Here is a 6,414-nt window from a genome sequence, read left to right on the forward strand (position 1 = left end):
GAAACACGGGTTTTTAAACTAGATTATGAGACTGTGAAGGCATTCACCAATGGAGCTTACCTTGAGAAAGACCCAGGCAAGGTTGGAACGCGTGGGTGCCCTATTGGATGACCCTGGGTTGAGGAGGACGTGGTGCATAACATTGTCGATCCAGAAAAACAGACTGGAGCCAGAAGAAGTCCTATTGCTGCAGCCGGGAGGATCTGGTACTATTGTGTGCTTTAAAGAACTGCCCATTGTCAGTGCTTGCCTAAATCTGGTAATTAGCCATTGTCCATTCCATACCAGGATATTATCCAATTGTGAATGCCTTGATACTGTGCCGATCAGCTAGGCACTGGATGTTTTTATGTGCATTTGTCTATTGTCATTAATTAACTGTTTTTAAAAGAGAGGTTTTACACTATGTTCTGTCCCTTAATTTCTCTATTCGGTTTTAACTTGAACTAACATTCCGAGAGAGAAAGTGACAGCAGGAGAACATCAAGTAAACCGACCCCCATACTGCACTGGTTCAGTGGTATTCTATGTATTGTGTTGTATCTCCTTTGTGGCGTAACGTGTATAAGCGTCTCCCCTGTGGTGTAACGTGTATAAGCGTCTCCTCTGTTGTGTAACATGTGTAAGTGGTTCCTCTGTGGTGTAACGTGTATATGCGGCTCCTCTGTGGTGTAACGTGTATAAGTGGCTCATCTGTGGTGTAGCGTGTATCAGCGTCTCCTCTGTTGTGCAACGTGTATAAGCGGCTCCTCTGTGGTGTAACATGTATAAGCAGCTCCTCTGTGGTGTAACGTGTATAAGTGGCTCATCTGTGGTGTAACGTGTATAAGCGGCTCCTCTGTGGTGTAACATGTGTAAGCGGCTCCTCTGTGGTGTAACGTGTATCAGCGTCTCCTCTGTTGTGCAACGTGTATAAGCGGCTCCTCTGTGGTGTAACATGTATGAGCGGCTCCTCTGTGGTGTAACGTGTATAAGTGGCTCATCTGTGGTGTAACGTGTATAAGCGGCTCCTCTGTGGTGTAACATGTATAAGCGGCTCCTCTGTGGTGTAACGTGTATAAGTGGCTCATCTGTGGTGTAACGTGTATAAGCGGCTCCTCTGTGGTGTAACATGTATAAGCGGCTCCTCTGTGGTGTAACATGTATAAGCGGCTCCTCTGTGGTGTAATGTGTATAAGTGGCTCATCTGTGGTGTAACATGTATAAGCGGCTCCTCTGTGGTGTAACATGTATAAGTGGCTCCTCTGTGGTGTAACGTGTATAAGCGGCTCCTCTGTTGTGTAACATGTGTAAGTGGTTCCTCTGTGGTGTAACGTGTATATGCGGCTCCTCTGTGGTGTAACGTGTATAAGCGGCTTCTCTGTGGTGTAACGTGTATAAGCGGCTCCTCTGTGGTGTAACATATATAAGCGGCTCCTCTGTGGTGTAACGTGTATAAGTGGCTCATCTGTGGTGTAACGTGTATAAGTGGCTCATCTGTGGTGTAACGTGTATAAGCATCTCCTTTGTGGTGTAACGTGTATAAGCATCTCTTTGTGTGTAACGTGTATAAGCGGCTGTACTGTGATGTAACGTGTATAAGTGGCTCATCTTTGGTGTAACGTGTATAAGCGGCAGTACTGTGGTGTAACGTGTATAAGTGGCTCATCTTTGGTGTAACGTGTATAAGCGGCTCCTCTGTGGTGTAACGTGTATAAGTGGCTCCTCTGTTGTGTAACATGTATAAGTGGCTCATCTTTGGTGTAATGTGTATAAGCGGCTGTACTGTGGTGTAACATGTATAAGTGGTTCGTCTGTGGTGTAACGTGTATAAGAGACTCCTCCGTGGTTTAACATGTATTAGCGGCTATACTGTTGTGTGGCGTAGCATGAATAAATGGGCTTTCTGTGGCATAGCATGTATATTGGGCTCTACTGTGCAGTGTAATGTGAATTAATACTATTCTGTGGCTTTGCCCCTTCCCCGTGAAGCCACAATGCTATATATTTTATTAAGGTGCGCCAAAATATATTTGCATGCCAAAAAAATTAAGCTAAGGCCGGCCCTGCCCGGGCTGCACCATGGGAGGATTTGTACCCATAGTTCACTACAGTAATGTCACTGGTGATTAGACAATGTATGCCGCTACTAACAGCTCTCATAGAAGGCGGAAGCAAGATGCGGCTGTGAGCTGTATTAATGTCACAGTCCTGATGCTGTGGATAAAGACCAGCATGAGAGACTCAATACATTTCCTTCATCAGAGGAGTTGATCTAAACAGGTGCATCCCTAAGTTTTATTCTGTAATAATAATGGCTGATACCTGTGTGAGGGAAGAAGGCACAGGGTTTTATCATGGAGGGTGGCTGCATGGGGTGTCATCATGAGGGTAACCCGGGGATGAAGGTTGCATTGGTTTAAAAGGAAGGGGGAGTTGGTGTGATGAGTATTATATGGGATGGGGGGCCTGTAGGCTGTTCAGTGACGGGGAGAGAGTGATATACTTTGAAATGCATTCAGCACTGATGGAATTTGATTAATAATATTATAAGGGATGGCATGTCCCCCATCCCTTATAATACCCATTATTACACTCCTAAATCATATATCAGTGCTTCCCCCTCTCCCCCAGCTTACTCATTATACCAGACACCTATCCCTTATAATACTTACTATAAGTGATATAGTTAACATCCCGATCAGGAGACTAGCGCCGGAATCCCGAAACCAGAATGCTGACGACGGAATCCCAACAGCCAGAATCCCTAACGTAAGTATGCCAGGGAGGCTTAGGCTGCAAGGGGAAATTAGGTTGTGGAGGAGGGAGGGTTAGGGTTAGGAAGCAGGAGGAGGGGTTAGGGTTAGGCTGCAGGAAAGGGAGGGTTAGGGTTAGGAAGCAGGAGGAGGGGTTAGGGTTAGGCTGAAGGAGGAGGAGTTAGGGTTAGGAAGCAGGAGGAGGGGTTAGGGTTAGGCTGCAGGAAAGGGAGGGTTAGGGTTAGGAAGCAGGAGGAGGGGTTAGGGTTAGGAAGCAGGAGGAGGGAGGGTTAGGGTTAGGAAGCAGGAGGAGGGGTTAGGGTTAGGCTGCAGGAGGAGGGGTTAGGGTTAGGAAGCAGGAGGAGGGGTTAGGGTTAGGAAGCAGGAGGAGGGGTTAGGGTTAGGCTGCAGGAAAGGGAGGGGTTAGGGTTAGGCTGCAGGAGGAGGGAGGGTTAGGGTTAGGAAGCAGGAGGAGGGGTTAGGGTTAGGCTGCAGGAGGAGGGGTTAGGGTTAGGAAGCAGGAGGAGGGGTTAGGGTTAGGAAGCAGGAGGAGGGGTTAGGGTTAGGAAGCAGGAGGAGGGGTTAGGGTTAGGCTGCAGGAAAGGGAGGGTTAGGGTTAGTTTAGATGCTCATTTTTGCCAGGATTAAGACAGTCATGATACCAATGTTGGCATTTTGATCACCAGCATCCCGACTGCTGCTATCCCGTACCCACCCCATTAGTGTGACTGCATTATATATGTCGGTGCCTTCCACCCTCACTGATTGTAGCACTGCTACCATTCCCTATTAGCATGTCCCCCATACCTTATAATATCCATTATTTCACCCCTCAGTCAGTGACTGAGATGGCGGACCTGCTACATTCCATGAAGGTGGGAAGCAGTGATATAAAATGCAGTCCGTGAGTGAGGGGGGGATAAAAATGTGTATTTTCGGCGATAGGGCTTGCTAAAATCAGTAAGCCTGGGTTACGCATATACAATGCAGTCAGTTAATGAGGGTGTAATAATGGGGTGTGGGGACCTAGTACATTCATTAAGGGGTGGCACTGACTTAAAATACGGTGAGTGGTATAATAATGGGAATTAGACGGGGGGGACATGGGGCCAATCAGACCTGTTTGCTCACTTGGGGGATTTTTGAAGTCCTGCATTTGCATAGTCATTGCCCATAGGGGCCAATAGGGGCATAGTCGCTGCCCATATTTTTGCTGTGCAAATGTGCGAATGCATGTGTAGCAGTGCTGTACAAACAGATATTGTGCAGTCTCTGAGTAGTCCAGGACTTACTAAGCCACTGCGAACACTTCAGCCTGTCGGGGGAGCAGAATTGATGTCAGGAACCCTCCCTACAAATGCTTGGACACTATAATTAACCAATACAGAGAGTGTTAGCTCTGTGTTTTGATCAGGCGCAATAAATAAAATAACACTTTAAATAATATAGGTTTCTTTTTAAATATATACAATTGCTGATCAGTCTTCTTTATATCCTGCAGCTCCTACTAGGTAATCTGGAATGTTACCCTTTAACCACACGAAATATGTTCAGTACTATAATTAGTATAGACTTAGGAGCGCAAAATAATTTTTATATATTTTTAATCGATAAAATTATTTTAACAATTATTTTAACAATTTATAAACAATCCTAAATGGATAAGATATAAATATAAAGGTAGTACATACATTTCTAATACAAACAATTACATTAAAAAATAAAAAGTATATAGAGGCCCCCATGGCATTGCTATGGGAATACAAATAAATATATATATATATATATATATATATATATATATATGTACACACACAGCAAATAAAGATGGGTCTCAATAGAATTATTTACCAGTCAAATGGCCCAGTGGTTAGAGCTCTGAGCTGTTAAACTATGAGTCCACGGTTCAAATCTACCCTTAGATAATTTTCCAATTTTACTCTATTTTTTGTTTATTTTTATTGTTACTATTTTACTTTATTATATTTTATTCAAAGTTAACAATTTAATCTTATCTAGTAGATATTCTCCTTATAACACAAAAGACCAGAGAACTATTTGGACATCTCTCGAATATAGATCAGAGTACAGGCTACTTATTAATATTATAATCATAGTATCATATACAACACTAATTAGGAAGTCTAAAACATGAAAATAGACACATAAAAATATCAATGTTGATTATTCCCAGATTATCAGCTTAAATATCAATGGCCCAATGGTTAAGGTGATAGTCCACGGCGCTCAGGGTCCCCGGTTCGGGCTTACCTCATTGTCTGAAATTTACTTCTTCTATTGCTTTACATTTATTATACAATTATTATACATTTTGATATAAAGATCTAAAAATATAATGTTCATACTACATAGAGAAGCTATGTCATGCTGACAAACTTTCAATATTCATGGGAGTATATATGTATATTTTTAACACCAAGGACCTAAAAATCAGGACAAAGAGCACACATATACAATATATACAGATCAGCAACACATTTTATCTTCTCCTTTAGCATTCCAAATACTGTATAGATTGTTTGTTGTTTTTATATCTAATCAGAATTTCAACTTTATTTTTCCTTTTTGCTTCCAATCTAAATAGATACAATTGGATAAATTCAAATATAGGTGATCATTCCGAGTTGTTCGCTAGCTACATTCGTTCGCTGTGCAGCGATGAGGCAAAAAAAGGCACTTCTGCGCATGCGTATGCGGCGCAATGCGTACGTGCGACGTACTATTACAACGAACGATGTAGTTTCACACAGGGTCTAGCGAAGCATTTCAGTCGCACTGGTGGCCGCAGAATGATTGACATGAAGTGGGCGTTTCCGAGTGTCAACTGACCATTTTCAGGGAGTGTTCATAAAAACGCAGGCGTGCCTGGGCGAACGCTGGGCGGGTGTGTGACGTCAAAACAGGAACTGAACAGTCTAAAGTGATCGCAAGTGCTGAGTAGGTTTAGAGCTACTCAGAAACTGCACACAAAAACTTTGTAGCCGCTCTGCGATCCTTTCGTTCGCACTTCTGCTAAGCTAAAATACACTCCCAGTGGGAGGCGGCATAGCATTTGCACGGCTGCTCAAACTGCTAGCAAGCGATACACTCGGAATGACCACCATAGTTTGGAGGTCAAAAGTTACACCGCTAATGTTTATTATAGAGGAGAAGAAAAAGTTTTTTATATTATAGGTATATACAGATGGGTCCACGGTTATCTTGGTTAGTTTGCTGCGCATAGGCACAACATGGTTTATTAACATAAACCCTTCATCTATTGTTCTCAGCTGCAATACAATACAGAGAACAATACAGCAGGGGATTAAGGGGGTCATTCCGTCCCGATCGCTCGCTGCAGTTTGTCGCAGCGCAGCGATCGGGTCGGAACTGCGCATGCGCCAGCGCCGCAGTGCGACGGCGCATGGCAGCCATCGTTGCCTAGCGATTGCCTCTGAGATGGAGGCGTTCGCTGGTCGGGAGGGAGCTGGACGGCAGCGTTAAGCCACCGTTTAGGGGGCGCGGACCGGCCAACGCAGGCATGGCCGGACCGTTCGGGGGGCAGGCTGCGGTGGCTGCGTGATGTCTCACGCAGCCGCTGCGACCAGTGGCAGTGACAGTCAACTCCCGGACAGCCGCAGGAGCTGCGCTGGCCGGGAGTTACTCCACAAATACTAAA

Source organism: Pseudophryne corroboree, chromosome 6 (assembly GCF_028390025.1).
Source record: "Pseudophryne corroboree isolate aPseCor3 chromosome 6, aPseCor3.hap2, whole genome shotgun sequence".
Taxonomy (NCBI): domain Eukaryota; kingdom Metazoa; phylum Chordata; class Amphibia; order Anura; family Myobatrachidae; genus Pseudophryne; species Pseudophryne corroboree.